This window comes from Rhincodon typus, chromosome 32 (assembly GCF_021869965.1).
Source record: "Rhincodon typus isolate 14 chromosome 32, sRhiTyp1.1, whole genome shotgun sequence".
NCBI lineage: Eukaryota > Metazoa > Chordata > Chondrichthyes > Orectolobiformes > Rhincodontidae > Rhincodon > Rhincodon typus.
Window position 1 is genome coordinate 6,004,693 of NC_063363.1, and position 16,774 is coordinate 6,021,466.

The window sequence follows — 16,774 nt, forward strand, 5'->3', positions numbered from 1 at the left end:
CTTGAAAGGGTTCAGAAAATATTTACAAGGATGTTGCCAGGCTTGGAGGCCTTGAGCTACAGGGAGAGACTGAATAGGCTGGGGTGTTGGAGGTTGAGGGGTGATCTTATAGAAATTTATAAAATCATGAAGGGCTTGGATAAGGTGAACAGTCAAGGTTGTTTCCCCTGGGTAGGGAAGTCCAAAACTAGAAGGCATAGGTTTAAGGTGAGAGGGCAAAGATTTAAAAGGGACCTAAGGGGCAACTTTTTCACAGAGGTAGGTGCATGTATGGAATGAGCCGCCAGAGGAAGTGGTGGAGGCTGTACAATTACAACATTTAAAAGGAGTCTGGGCGGGTATGTGAATACGAAGGGGATAGAGGGATATGGGCCAAATGCTGGCAAATGGGACTAGATTTATATAAAATATCTGGTTGGCACGGACAAGTTGGACCGAAGGGTCTGTACCTGTGCTGTACATCTCTATGACTCTATATAATGTCCCTAACATGGGGACCCAATTGAAGAGTGAAGCCCATTTCACTAAAGACCCATCCAAACAGTTTAGCTATTGACATGATATCTTCAGGCACTGGTGTTTTATGCCATTTCAGAATTCCTCCGTTGGGACAATGAAGTCTTCAAACGGCAGAAGGCAAACTTTGAAATTCTTCATCTGGCCAATCAGCGGGGATTCCCAAAGTCTTCAGAGTGAATGTTTCTCTTTTATTGAACATGTATCGGAACCAAATGGCAAGTGTTGTTTTTGTCAGTGTTTCCTGAGTGTGAGTGTCACAATGGGAGCAAAAGATTTATGAGGAAGTGTAGTCGTTGCCAGAGATTAAGCCAGAGATTGCTTTTATACAATCCCTTTCCACAGAGTTAATCAACCTTACAAGCTGTTGTACAAATGATGACAGAAAACACAAAGATCTAGTTAAAGCAGCATTAAGATCTGACACAGGTAAAGATGTGATTCCTACTGTAGAAAGAAAGAATCTGTTGTTAATAAAGTGTTTTTATCTACTGCTCAGCATTTAATTTCTGGATGTGAAATTGGCTGTGATATAGTCATACTAATCAGCTTTAGTCAATGGTGGAAATGTAAAACTTTAAATTCTGCTGGTATATCTTTCAGTGTTCTTAGGGTAAGTCAGGATGTCAGAATTCAACAGTTTCCATTGGTGGGAAGAAAAGGTTATTTTTATAATGAAGCAAAAATGGAATTTATGTTTTGTAATCAAAGGGACTGCACTATAAGTAGCAGTAGATGTCCAAACAAAAACACGCACTGAAGCAGTGTCATGATGGAAGACCCTCTACTTGTCTGATGAAGTGCAGCTGCAACAACATTTAAGATGCTCAACACCATCCAGGACAAGGGAACTTACTTAATCAACACCCTACCTAGCACCTTTAGCTTCCAGCCCCTCCATCGGGGCTCACTCTGATACGCTGCAGTAACCTCAACATTGCCTCCTAACACACAATGTCCAAAGCTAGCATTTATTTCCAAATCCTATTTGCCCTTGAAGTGATGGTAACCTGCCTCCTTGCACCATCACAGTTCCTGCGATGTAGCTACACCTACACTGCTGGATGGTAGAGGTTTTGACCAGAGCTAATAAAAGAACTGTTGATATGTTTCCAAGCCAGGATAGCATGTGTCTTAAGGGTGATCATTTGACTTTATTGTTGTTGATTTAGAGCATATGAATTGAATGCCTTCACGCAAGCCATTATGTCAATGCCCCTGAAACATTTATTATTTATACTCCTGGGCATAGGGCTGTTATGGTGCAGTTGTAGTGTCCCTACTTCTGAGCCAGGAGGCCCAAGTTCAAGTCCTACCTGCTCCCAAGGTGTATAGGTGACATTTCTGAGCAGGTTAATTAGAAAACATCTGTACTCCTGTGGCACCATCTCTGCTCAATGATTCCTGTCAGTTGATGGAGCTGGATAACTATCTGATTGGGATGGGTTGGTGGATCACAGCGATGCAAATCCTTGACCTTGTACGGCTGGGGAGAGAATGGAGGTATGTTGGCTCAAAGTGTGACAATAGAAACAGTTCTGCTCATCTACACCTAAGCTTTGACAACATTTCTGAAGGATATTTGCAGGGGAAATTAATTGGAATAGAATTAGAAATTATAGCACAGAAACAGACCAAACAACCTGATCAATCAGCATGACCTTCCAACCCTCCACTCCCATATCTGTTTACCTTGCCCTTTAAATGCACTATTCCCTGTGATAGATATTCACATCCATTTTCACATCAACCCCTCCTTAATTCTCGAATGGTTTTCTTGATGATAAGCTTATTATGGCCCCTAGTTTGTATTTGAATTTAGGATAAGTCAAATTATACACGGTCTGTGGAAAACAGGAGCTCAATGGGTGGAATAGACTAAAACTTTGGTATTTTTTCTTGTGTTGTCTACGATGGCCAGTCAAGAGGGTCAGACATGCAACAAAACCTCCAGCTGATGGTATAGCATGACAACTCTTTCATCTGAATTTCAGAAATACCTATTTGGTCCCCTGCTATTTTGCTGTTCTCAATTAGAGATTTACAATGTTTGTGATGGTCAAGACACTGCCAGTGAGCACAGATCAACTGCTCCTCTCCAAAATGAATTGGATCATGGTTATAATGTCAGGAAAGACTGACAATTCTGAGGTTCTTCACTCTAAAGAAGAGAGGGAGAAAGCTGATGGCTAATCTGATGGACATCTTTGACATTCTGAAAGGGATCGGTAGGGTTGACCTCTTTGTGGGTGAGACCAAACTAGAAGTTTTACGTCAAGACTGAGGACAGCAGGAGGTGCACCACGGCCCAATAACGGACCAGTTTCTAGGGGCCCTGCAGGGTTCTCATCAAGAAAAGGGGTGGGGGTTTGCAGTTGTGCTTGGGTCGGGTAGGAGCCATAGTGGTTAGGTCAGGTCCCTTGGTCAGGAGCAGGACTGGGGCCTGTGATTTCTGGTCCTGGCCTTGTCATACATTGACAGTAGTTACAAATAAAACCAACAATTTAGGAAAAATTTTGTTACTCACAGAAAGATTAGAAAGGGGGGGAGTCTGTACCTCATGCATTAATTGAGGTGATTAGTGTGAATACATCTAAGGAAAGCTAGAAAAAAGGGAATAGATGGGCATTCTGAATGGGTGAGATGAAGAGGGGAAGAGGAGGTATGTCATAGATAAACACATGTATGAAACTGTTGGGCTGAATGGCCTGTTGCTGTGCTGGAAATACTATGGTCTGGATTTCACAGTCTGCAGTCAAATCATCAGATGCTTAATTATTTCTGTGCTGTGGATTTCCCCTTCCCAATGTCAGTTTTCTTCTGATGCCAAGTGAAGGGAATCACCAGGTATCCAGCAGCACTGATATCATCAAAAAGAAGAAAGAGCCAATCATAGTCAAGATCTTTGCAGAGAGCAAACCAGGAAGCAAATTGTATTGGAGTTTTCACTGACCTTACAAAGATGAGAATAAATGATGGGACATAATATGGAATAAGATTGAAGTTGATGTCTTATTTTAAGAAAAAATGTTCTTATATCATTAAGAAGTTTGATAATTCACAAATAATGATTTCAGCTATGATACTGTTCATCAATAATTATAAACTTATTACGCTCAAAAATCTATGTTGTATATCTAGTTATATTTCATTCAAAAAAAGTGTGACTTTTTAACTATTTGCAATAAGACTAATGGCAGCAGAGAATGCACCCTTGTCAGTTGTCAGTTCAGTGATTTCTAATTTATTACAGACCTGGGAGGGGCTATGAAGAAAGTGATGGTGTTGTGGTATTGTCATTGGATTAGTGATCCGGAGACCCAGGTGATGCTTTGGGGACCTGGGGTCAAATTCCACCGGGTAATTTGAATTTTAAACAAATTCTGGAATTAAAATTCTAATAACCGTAAAACCATTATAGATTGACGTAAAAACCTTTCTGGCTCTCTAACTTCTAGCTTATCTGGTCTGACCTTCATGTGACTCCAGACCTACAGTAAAGCAGCTGACGATAGCACAGTGGTTAACACTGCTGCCTCACAGCACTGGGGACCCAGGTTCGATTCCAACCTTGGGTGACTGTCTCTGCGGAGTTTACACGTTTTCCCCATGTCTGTGTGGGTTTCCCCTGGGTGCTTCAGCTTCCTCCAAAGATGTGCAGGTTAGATGAATCGGCCATGTTAAATCACCCTGTAGTATCCAGGGGTGTACAGGTTTGATGGATCGGCCATAGTGGGTGCAGGATTATGGAGATAGGGTAGGATGTTCTTCACCGGATCAGTGCAACTTGATGGGCCAATTGAGGTTCTATGACTTAGTTGCATCCTGAATTGGCCCAGCAAAACACTCAATTGTATCAAGCCATTGAAAATTCTCAAGGAAGGAATTAAACTGGCTAGAGTACTTGGGGGTAAGTACATGAGATGGGCTGTAGTGCTTCAAGAAGGCAGCTCACCATCACCTTCTCATGGGCAACCAGGAATAGGCAATAAATACTGGCCCAGCCAGCAAAGCTCATGTGCCCTGAATGGATAAAAGAAAAATGTTTCTCCAACAGTACAGTCTCTGGATCAGCAAAAAGCCACAGGACACAACCTCTGGGTTTTCACATTCAAGTGCATACTCAGGCTCTAGAACTGCTGCAGGAGCCACAATAGCGCACGCAGAGAGTTCCACTGCAATTACAATTTCAAAACCTGCGCCTGTGTGTACCTATGTGGTAAAGGTGGATGTTGGAAAATGCAGTTCCAGGACTAACCACAGGTGGTGCCATTGTGCAGTTTATAACAGAAAATGGACCAAGAAATTGCAGAGGAAAACTTCTAAATTAAAAAGGAGGGAAAGAAAGGGCAACAACTTATGCAAACAAAATCAATTGGTGCAAAAATAGGAAAACTGCACAGCCAAGGTCAATTATAGGTCAGAGTTGAATTAGCAGCTGAGACAGATGCAATTTGCACTGGCATTATCCACAACCCCCTTTAAGTTATGAAGAGCAAGAAACATGTGTTTGGTATCCAGTGACCTTTGCTGGAAAGGGCATGAGGACACATGTGTAGCCCTCAAATATCCTGCTGGGCATATGCAGCAGAGAAGGAAAAACTTGCATTTCTATAGTACCTTTTGCAGCCTTAGGATATCAGAAACCACTTTAGACCTAATGAAGTTCTGTTTCAATCAGGTTTGTAATCTTTGATGCAATGTGACATAGCAGCTAACTTATTTGTAGATAACATCCAAATCTATCTAAGGTGCTCTTCCTTCCTTAAGACTCTCTTTATATCTTGGGCAAATAGGCCACCTATTTGTCACCTATCCTAACAATCACCTTTTGACATTAAAACGTGCTACATAGATGCAGGCAGTTCTTATTAAGGTCTGGGTGAACCCTGGAGCACACGGTCCATTGCCCAATCCCGTGGCTGTCATGCAGTTTAAAGAAGGATTCATTGTGCAGTGACAAATTGTATGCAGCCAGATACTGTATCTTTACCCTAATACATTGTTTGCTTTAAAGGAGACAAAGCCCAAAAAATAATCTCAAGGTCATTAATTCAAATAGATACCAACCAGAATTCAGACATTCAAACCAGCAAGATCCCAGATTTGGTGTTTGTGCTTAGTTACCTGATCCTAATGGAGACATTTTAGAAACGGCAGAGTTACAGACACCCGATAAATTGGGGAAGTAGGAATCCATCTGTGTTTCCTCATGGGTGCTGTCTTAACTATTGACCCACTGGAAATAGGATCAAGTTGACACTCACTCAGAGAATGACCTTTTTAAGAGTGGGAGCCAGAGCCCATAATTGAAGCCATTGGAGTCTACAGCAAGCAGAACAAGAGGCAGGAATTGGCAAACCACCTAAAATGGTTTAGATGGCAAAATAGACAGAAGGAGATGAATTGTGATCCAAAGTGCACTATCAGAAATGGCAATGGAAGAAAGTTAAACAATAACTCTTACATAGAATGGGATGAACACTTAAAACCACGCACTGTTATGGATGAAAGGCAAGTAAGGAGATGCGATTTCGTTACCTTTTTCAGACAGCAGGCACGAGGGTGTCAATGGTCTCCCTTTGGGTTGCGAGATTTTGTGAAATAATATCATCTTTTTTGGTTCTCATTCAAATGCACTCTCAATCAATGCAGTAGATCAATAAAACATTTCTTCAGACAATCTTTATGGTTTTCCAAATTGTTTGGGTGATGATTTCTGTGAAATGTATTTGGTAAATGAAAACAATTTTGGTTGACCCTTGTTTGATTGTATTTTTGCAATGGTTTTCGATGCACGCAGACTGTAAGACAAAGGAAGAGGTGCTTGAAATTGCAAGAGCAAAAAAAAACTCTTTAAAATGTGACATTCAGAAAAGAAAACATCAGTATTTTGGTCATTAGTTTCGGCCATTTGCTCGTTAGTTTGAACAGAGCTGAAAAGTTACAGGGAACTCTTCTGGAGGGTAAAGTGGAGGGCAGCAGAAAGAGGAGCCAACCCAGACAGTCGAATGAGAGATGTCAGACAGCAGCTGCAGACGAGTGACAGGGGAATGTGTGAGGACGGTGTAGGACAGACAATACAACACCATGACAGCACATCTCCCTGGCAGGAGGAGTTGCAAGCAGCAGCAGTATTAGGTGCAAACTGATTGAGGTTTTAATTTGTAGGTCAATAGGGCATTAAACTAACAGTTAAAGTATGAAAAGGACATGGATTTTAAGGAATATGTTAATGTCACTCATAGAGTCATAGAGATATACAGCACAGAAACAGACCCTTCAGTCCAACTTGCCCTATTCTAAACTAATCTAGTCCCATTTGCCTGCATTTGGCCCATTTCCCTTTAAACCCTTCCTATTCATACACCCATCTAGATGCCTTTTAAATGTTGTATTTGTACCAGCCTCCTTCAGTTCCTCTGTCAGTTCATTCCATACACGCACCACCCTCTGCATGGGAAAGTTACTGCTTAGGTCCCTTTTAAATCTTTTCTCTCCCACCTGAAACCTATGCGCTTTAGTTTTAGACTCCCCTGTCCCGGGGAAAAGACCTCGGCTATGCACCCTATCCATGCCCCTCATGATTTTATAAACCTCTATAAGGTCACCCCTCAGCCTCCGACGCTCCAGGGAAAATAGCCCCAGCCTATTCAGCCTCTCACTATAGCTCAAACCCTCCAACCCTGGCAATATCATTGTAAATCTTTTCTGACTCACTTCTAAATAATTTCATATTGTCTTTTGGATATACATTATCCAATTATATGAATCATAATCTTTCACTGTCGCTGGGTCTGAATTGTGAAACTTGCTCCATATAACGTCATTGCAGGAGCACTTTCATCACTCAGGTTGTAGCAGTTTGAGAAAACTCAGTACCATCTTCTCAAAGACATTTAGGGGGTGGTCAATGAATCCCGGCCTTTCTAGTAATGAGAATAATCAATTAAAATCAAGCTCACTGCTGTTTTTGTTGAGAGATTATTTAGAGTCTGAGAATTGTGCATAAATTGTACAAGCATGTTGTAAATGAGAATGCCTTAATTGAGCGTTATTATGGGTCACACCTCATTACCCTTGTATGATGGCGATGTATTTTACTGTATCCCGTTTCAAAGCATAAAATTAAATTTAATGGAGTGTGGCATCTTTACACTTGGTAAGATCAGTTAAAACAGGCTCCCCTAATAACTGCGCCCTGCTTAATTATTTCCCTCTTCAGATGCAAGATTTCCAATTAAAGTTTGTCGAGATCTCTATGGAGTAGCCTCTATAAACTCACAGGGTAATACATACCACTGGATGTCATAACACTGCCCAAGGCCCACTGCAACTTGTTTTCCCTTCAGTAGTCAACCTCAGCAAATTTGGTGTTTCTTGTGGTCAAGGCCTCACTCACAATGTCCCAAAATACCTCAGAGCAATTAAATAATTCTCAAGTCTTGCTACTCTTGTAATTGTAAGAAATAACCATTTGATTTGCACAGAGCAAACTCCCACAAATAGCCATGTGATAACAACCACATTTTCTGTTCGGTTTGGAATGGTGAATACTGGCGAGGATGCAATGGATATTCTCTGGGTCTTCTTCACAATAATACCGTGGAATGTTTTATATCTGCACAAGAAGGCAGAAGGGGCCTTCATTTAGCATCTCATCTGAAAGTTGACACCTCTGACTGTAACGGTCAGATAAACCTGTATTGCCTGTTCAAGTCCCTGGAGCAGAACTTGAACCTACAACATTCCAACTCTCAGGCTGAAATGACACCAACTGAGCCATGGTGAATACTTCTGAGACATTGGCCATAGTGGCATCAGTGCTGTCCCATATCCTCTTTCTGGTCTAAAATAACAAAACCAAATTTAAGGGGATGTTGAGATGTTTTGGCAATGGAGGGAGAGCAACGAAGGTTCATCAGTCTGATTCCTGGGATGGCAAGACTGATGTATGAAGAGAGACTGGATTGGTTAGGACTATATTCCCTGGAGTTTTGAAGAATGAAGGGTGATCTCACAGAAATCTACAAAATTCTAACAGGGCTAGATATTGTAAAGGCAGGAAGGATGTTCCTGATGACTGGGAAGTCCAGAACCAGGGGGTCACTATTCAAGGATACAGGATAGGCCATTTAGGACTGAGATTTGACAGGACAAACTTCTTCATCCAGAGAGTGATGAGCCTGTGGAATTCTGTCACAGAAAGCGGGCGAGGCCAAAACATTGAATGTTTCCAAAACAAAAGGAGTTATAGTTCTTGGGGCTAAAGGGATCCAAGGATAAAGGGCAAAAGCAGGAATAAGGCAGTAAGCAAAACAAACGGCCATGATTATAGTGAATGGCGGAGCAGGCTCAAAAGGGCCAAATGGCCTACTCCAATTTCTATGGGAAACTGAGATGTGACAGGGCAAGTGTTGTGGGATGTATCACCATCACAAAGATTGCAGCAGTTTAAGAAGGTGGCTCACCAGCACCTTATCAAGAGCAGTTAGGGATAGGCAGTAAAAGCAAGCCTAACCAGTGACTCCCACATCCCATGAATTAATAATAATGGTCAGGATTATGCCAGCTTCCGGATAGAAGGGAAAGGGATAAATTCAAATACATCATCTGACTCTATTAGATCTATTCAGATCTACAAAATCATGAGCGGTATAGACAGGGTGGATAGCAAGAAGCTTTTTCCCAGAGTTGGGGACTCAATTACTAGGGGTCACGATTGCAAGGTGAGAGGGGAAAAGTTTAAGGGAGATATGCGTGGAAAGTTCTTTACGCAGAGGGTGGTGGGTGCCTGGAACGCATTGCCAGCGGAGGTGGTAGAGGCGGGCACAATAACGTCATTTAAGATGTATCTAGACAGAAACATGAATGGGCAGGGAGCAGAGGGATACAGATCCTTGGCAACAGGGTTAGATAGAGGATCTGGATCGGCACAAGCTTGGAGGGCCGAAGGGCCTGTTCCTGTGCTGTAATTTTCTTTGTTCTTTGTTCTAGTTACATCCAAGTAGTCAGCTTTGGTGCTACGTGAAATTAACTGATCTTAAGCTATGAATTGGAGAAATGTTGTTGTACTATCTCTGAGGAAGGGGTGAGAAGGGTGAGGAAAAATTCTCATATAGAGGCTTCTGAAGGACCTGAAATGTTAACTCTGCCCTCTCTCTCCACAGATGCTGCCAGACCTGCTGAGTTTGCCCAGCAATTTCTGTTTTTGTTCCATAAAGAGGGTTGAGTTGTGACACTTCTACATGGACTAGCCCACTGAGGTGCTTTCCTCAGAGAAAGAGGACAGACACTGCACAAACAGTTGGACTAATGCAGCACTCATTGATACAAAGATCTGGCATTAAATCCATAATGTAAGAAGAGGGGAGCAGGAGAAAAGAAAGAAAGAAAAGATTACAAAAGTAAATTATTCCCAGATTCCTGATTGGAAATCCAGAGAATTTGGTGTGGATATCAGTGTTGGATTTTTTACAGGAGTGGTGAACTCCTTCAGTTTTTTTATTTCACCTTTTGTTGAGATTCTTACTGAAGGGGATTTCCCCAACCCCCACAGGCTCCTCCTGAATGTTATCAAAGATGTTTTTCTCTCAAGAAGCAATGTCCCACTTCTGTTTCTGCTGTTGCTGGGTTAGGATTCCTGCAAGGACTGAAAGAGGAGCATTTGAATCCTAATTGCAAAACAAAAATGTTCCTCACTTCTCCCCCTCACCCCACCCAATACTCTGCATCCCTCCACCGACTTACCCCTGTCCTCCACCACCCTCCCCACAACCAGTCTCTTTATCCTTCACTGAGTCACTGCAGATAAAATTCCCTTTTGTTTAACTGACCTTCTGAAGAATGTGCAGGTGGGGTCAGCCATTAGGAACTTGCTACACTGTGATCTTTCACCAGTGGGCTCTCTGCTCTATTGGGGTCAGAGATAAGCATCATTGTTCAACAGTATGTACAGTAATTACTTATTACTCAGAGTTTGAGGAGTGTCTGTAATTCCTGTTACAGCTGTACACAGTCTGCAAAGGGGTCAGGGGAGGTGGGAGGGAAGGAAACATGAAGAATTGTATTCTGGAAATATTTTGTTTCAAATGCTTAACAAGCGATTAGTACGATGGAAAAACAGGAACAGTGTCTGATGTCCCAGTTGATTAATGTCTTGCTCAATGTGAAACTGAATATACAGAGCAGGATTCCTGGACAGTCCCAGCTCTGTGCTGATCTCAGCCAAACTGGAATTAACAGGGTGTCTCAAATGGTCCCAGCATAGCTGTGCTGAAAGGAGATTTAATTTCTTAAAGAGTACTGATCTATCTCATCTTGTCCCTATCTACAGTCTATCTCTCACCCAGTGGTACTTGACAATGTGCAAGTTGGCAGGACGAGTGAAGACTGATTTATTAATTTTTCACAAAATAAACACTGTTTTTGTGTAGATGTTGTAAAAGTGTTATGGTGTCCAAGTGCATAAACCACCACCTCTGGTCATTCCAGATGTTGCTGTAATGCCTCACTGCCTAAATATCTCCGAAAATAGAATTCCTACCTTGCACAAAATCCTAACCCAGAAGGAAGCCTTTCTTTTCCATTTGCTACCAAACTTGGCCCTCCCGCCTGTCTCTGTGCAGTCCCAATATTCAATCTCTCTCCCAATCACCAACACCCAATAACACTCATTTGAAGCATTAAACATTCTGAAGCCCATAGCCTCTAAGTCAAAACAAGCTGGAACCCACAATCTACCCCATCGTTTCACATCATGCTCTAAAAGTCCTTTCTTACCTGTTAGTCCAAATTCTCATTGTAAACCCTCAAAAAAGGCCATGAGTTTGATCTCAACATGTATGGCAGGGTAGGAGATTCATTTGTGTTAGAACATCTATTTACATACAGTTATAACCAAAGCAACTAGAGTCAAAGTAGTGGGAGGTTGGGGTGTTCTAAAGAGGGATACATAAGTTTACATAGCAAAAGCTGTATTACAGGGGACATGTTTAGGTAATGATACCCAGAGAGGACAGGAAGGGACAGTGTGAACAAACATAAAAGAACAGCAGCAAATAAGGTCAATACAGGAAAAGAATTGTTAAAAAGGCAATATTAATGGTTCTTAAATACACACAGACAGACACACACACACATACACCTCATGGGGCTGAATTGCCAGCTCCTGCTCCTAGTCCTGATGTTCCTACGTTCGTATCGCTGATCCACTTGCAGCACACTTCTGCACTGCAGTGCTACACCTTGGGCTACACCAGCAATCCTCAGTGTAATGCTGCAGCAAGAATGCAGTGTGCTTTGGGCAATGTGGTGGCTCGGTGGTTAGCACCGCTGTCTCACAGCGCTGAGGACCCGGGTTTGATTCCACCTTTGGGTGACTATCTGCGTGGAGTTTGTACATTCTACCCATGTCTGTATGGGTTTCCTCCGGTGCTCCAGTTTCCTCCCACAGCCCAAAGATCTGCAGGTTAGGTGGACTGACCATGGTAAATTGTCCTATAGTGTCCAGGGACGTGCAGGCTAGGTGGATTAGCATGGGGAATGCAGAGTTATGGGGATAGGGTAGGGGTTGGGTCTGGATGGGATGTTCTTCAAGGGTTGGTGTGGACTCAATGGGCCAAGTGGCCTGCTTCCAAGCTGTCGGGATTCTAAGCTCAAGGACACATACCTGGACCAGCTGCATGTCTGGGCTTTTTGCTTGCTTACTCTGAGCCTATCTGGATGGTCACAATATTCTTGTCTTGCATTGCCTTGCTTGTACTTTTTCTGCTCAGCTAGAGACACCAAGCTCATGTTACTTTGGTCTTCCTTTGCCATTTAGCTCACAAAGCCAGGGAGCTTGCTATGGCTGTCATCAGGCCTTAGTCCAGTCCAGAATAGGCTTCACTAGGGGATCCCAGCACAGTGAGTCAAGGGCAGTCTCCAATACAAATCGAGTCCTTGCTCCGAGTAATCGGACCCTCTCCTCATAAAGGGTAAGGAGATAAATGACTGGTAGCACAGCATTCATGTTGTCTCTTTCTGCCCTATTCTGGGCTGTTTTGCTCCTAGAATGAGAGAGGCAGGTATTACAGCAGAGAAAAGTGGGTGGCACAGCTATTGGTGCAGGTGAGGAGTTGTCCCGAGGGATTGAGTTGCCCAAGGAGGGCACACTCAAAGTTAGCAGTGTCACAGGTTTGGGTGGGTAAGGTCAAGAGGCGAAGACATTGCACGCAATAGTGAGAGAGTGGTAGAACATGAATCTTGGTAAGAACGGGCCCAGTGTCGGAGAGAAGATGGTGGCACTCACACTGGTGGAATGCAGATGGTTATTCAAATTCTTTCTACAGTGCTGGGCATTCCTTCAGGTAACAGACTGCTCTAGCCTGGGTGGCAGCCTCAGACTAGGCTGGCATGGTCTAGTGTGGTGATCTCCACAGATGGTCATGGGGTAGGGGGTGGGGAGAGGAAGTCCTGTGCACCACCCGAGCCAGCAGAAGCACCATGACCATTCCTGCAAAGCACAGCTTGCCATGTCTAGGGCAAATGTCAGGAATCATGCTGGGTGGGAGGCACAGTTTGGGGCTAAGTGTTTTTCCAGATGGACATTGGGCTTTTAAAAATGCCATTGGCACCAGGGATACCTGTCAATTCCAGGATCTCCACTGGGTGGTACCTTGCACCAGGAATGGTGCATTTTAAGTTGAGGCAGGAATCGGACATGATACTCGCCACAAGGGATCAAAAGCCAATTAGTGCAGTGAGTTTGGTTAAATAAAACAAGAAAACTCACTTGGCTTCGTAGCACGAGTCACTCCACCTAGAGTTTAGATGAATGAGAGGCGACCTTATTGAAACATACAAGATTCTTAGGGGACTTGACAGGATAAATGTGGAGAGTTTATTTCTCCTCATCAGAGAGTCTAAAACCAGAGGGCATAATTTCAGAGTGAAAGGTTATCCACTTAAAACAGCAATGCGTAAGAATTTCTTCTCTCAGAGGATACTGAATCTGTGGAGGCGATTGTCAGAGAGGGCTATTGAGGCTGGGTCATTAAGCATATACAAGGCTGAAACAGATGTTTAATCAGTAAGGCAAATCAAGAGTTATGGGGAAAAGGCAGGAAAGTGGAGTCGAGGATTATCAGATCAGCCATGATCTGATTGAATGATAGGGTAGACTTGATGGGCTGAATGGCTTACTTCTTCCCTGACATTTTATAATCATAAGGCAATTGTCGTAGATTAATGGGGTTAACATCAGGAGATTACATCATGATGATGATGCAATTACAATGACAGGCATATGAGTTAAGTAGAGAGACCGGAAAGGAATACTCTTAACCTTGTGTGAGGAGAATGTGTGTAAAGATCTTGCCATAAGTAGAGAGTTCTTACATGAAAAGCACCATGGACTTAAAACAACAGCCCCAAATCTAAAATACTAAAAATAATTTTGAGTAGTGACAACGTGCAACGAAATCAAGAACATACACAAGATAAGTAATTTATGTTTGTAAGAACATGGCCAGTGTGTGGCAGGTGATCCACAGAAACAAGCAGGAAAATGTCTTCTCGTTAAGGGTGGCACAGTGGCTCGGTGGCTCAGTGGTTAGCACTGCTGCCTCACAGCGCTAGGGACCAGGGTTCAATTCACAGCCTCAGGCGACTGTCTGTGTGGAGTTTGCACATTCTCCCCATGTCTGTGTGGATTTCCTCTGGGTGCTCTGGTTTCCTCCCACAGTCCAAGGATGTGCAGGTTAGGTGGATTGGCCATGCTAAATTATTCATAGTGTTCAGGGATGTGTAGATTAGGGGGATGGCTCCAAGAATCAGTGTGGACTTGTTGGGCCGAAGGGCCTGTTTCCACACTGTAGGGATTCTGTGATATGATTCAAATCTTATGAGAACAATGAAGAGGTCAACTTTTCACAATATTCTGACAAAATGATACACTCCATTTCCAGAAGCGAATCATAGAATCCCTACAGTGTGAAAACAGGCCCTTTGGCCAACACAATGAGAAAGGAACTAACAAAACTTCCTAACCTGTCAGGATTACCTACAGCTGGTCCCTGAATGTAACAGGATTCCCTTTGTGTAGGTTCATTGCCAATTCTTTTGGTAATAGTAAGAATTAAATAGTGAAGCATTAGCCACATCTTAGGCACAAGGGACACATACCTAAGTAACATTAACTGGTTTAGTACATAGTAGTAATGAACAAACTACGTTAACATTTAATTGCTTATCAATATTAACATTAGGTAAGGCACATTGCTCTCTCTTAACCGATACAAGGCCAAACCTAAACTAGCTTCAAAGAAGAGTTACACTGGCCTCAAAACGTTAATTCTGTTTCTCTCTCTCTATGGATGTTGCCAGACTTTGCTGAGTTTCTCCAGCACTTTTGATTTTTAGTTCCAGGCTTCCAGCATCCACAATATTTTGCTTTTAACGAACTAACTCATGGTTGTACAGTGATTGAAACCCAAAGATTAGCAAGTGATAAAATAAGTTACAACTGACTAGCTCCCCTCAGACATAGTCATTTATAGATCAGTGGGTGGAGCTATTCCAAAACTTCTGAGTTAACCCTTTCAAGCCAACTGCCATATATAGCACAAGCCCAGTCCACTTTAATCTAAATGGAGATTACCTACAGTTCCATATCCAGTAACCACAACTTGTTTCCTGGCCAAATACCATTAAAACAGATTACTATTTAGTGTTGACTGTGGGAATTTACAGGTTAAATTTCTAAAATCCTTTGTTTGTGTAGTTACTGCTGTAATGTAGGAAATACAGTAGCAAATTTGCACACAGCAACATCTACAATGGAAGTGTGATGATGACCAGATACTTTATTATATTGATGTGGATTGCTGTATTACAGGAAATGTTTCCTATATTTGAATAAGGAGAATTTGGAATATGTTTGGCTTTGCCATGTTTTGGAACTGCTTCTACTGCAAACACAAATAGAGGGTTGTCACTAAGCATACAACGAGATTAATGAGCAAAGCTGATAACTGCTCTACAAGTCACCCCTTGGCTCCTGATGAACATCTGGGATTGAAAACCGTCCTGATAAAAAAAAAATCCAGATTTGTGTCATCCTTACTGAGGGCAACCACTGAAATTGCCAACTTTGTGTTCAATTCTTGTGGAAAGAGCATGTTGGATTGCACAGCCATTTATCACTAGAAGACATTGATGCTCACAGGTTAGGGTTAACAAAAAGATCACCTGTGTCAGATACACACGTACCAATGATACATTTTTTAAAAAGTCTCCCTCATTTCACCTGCTAGAGTATGCAATCTGACTGGAGGTTCAAATTCTGAGGCAATTCAGGTGTGTAAATCAAGCCGGAATGCAAGTGTGTTTGTAGCAGAGGGATTAAGATTAGGGTCAGGTGTCAGGGGTCAGAGTACAACGGAATGTATCTGACACCCGAGAACCCTATCTGTGCACACAGGTGGAAGAGATCTATTCACAGTCTTATCATTACCAGATAGTCATATAGCTGTCCATCCCCCAATCTCACACCCCACCCCAGATATGGGGCAAACGTCTCCAGGAACTCCCCAAACAGCAAGATTGAAAAATCACTCACTATCGCTTAGTTCAAATGCATTTCTCAGCAAAAGTTACCAGGAACAGCAGGTGTAACCGGTTGCTATTTAAACATTCAATGTCCGTCAGTCAATAGTTGCCCTGTTAATGGGGTCATTTGTTTAAAGGCAATATTTACTGATCAAACCAATTCATTCTCTATCTATCCGACAATGTTTGTTTAAATGGGATCATTGGATAATGGGAACCTTTGCTTGGTGTGTGGGGCAGCAGCATTCCACCAAGGCATTTTTTATAGCAATAAAAAAGGCAAATGACGACTAACAGAGAAATACAGCTTCTTAATTGAGAATAAACAGAATCTTTGCATTTTCTTTATCTTTTCTTCCACTTTTTGTGAAAGCAATTTATCTGCAGTCCATTTTGTGACTTTCTGCATAACCTGATCACCCATAATCTGTGTGCTCGTTGAGCTCTATGACTGCCAGTCCGAAAATGTCTCAAATTTATTATTCCCAGCATTGCATTCAAATCCTTGCATGGCCTCCCCACCCACCCCACCCACCCCACCCACCCCACCACACACCACCCCTCATCTCTGTAACATCCTCCAGTTTTACAAGACTCCAATACCTCTGCTTCCCCTCCTTTCTTATGTATATAACCATTGGTAGCTCTGCATTCACCTGCCCAGGTG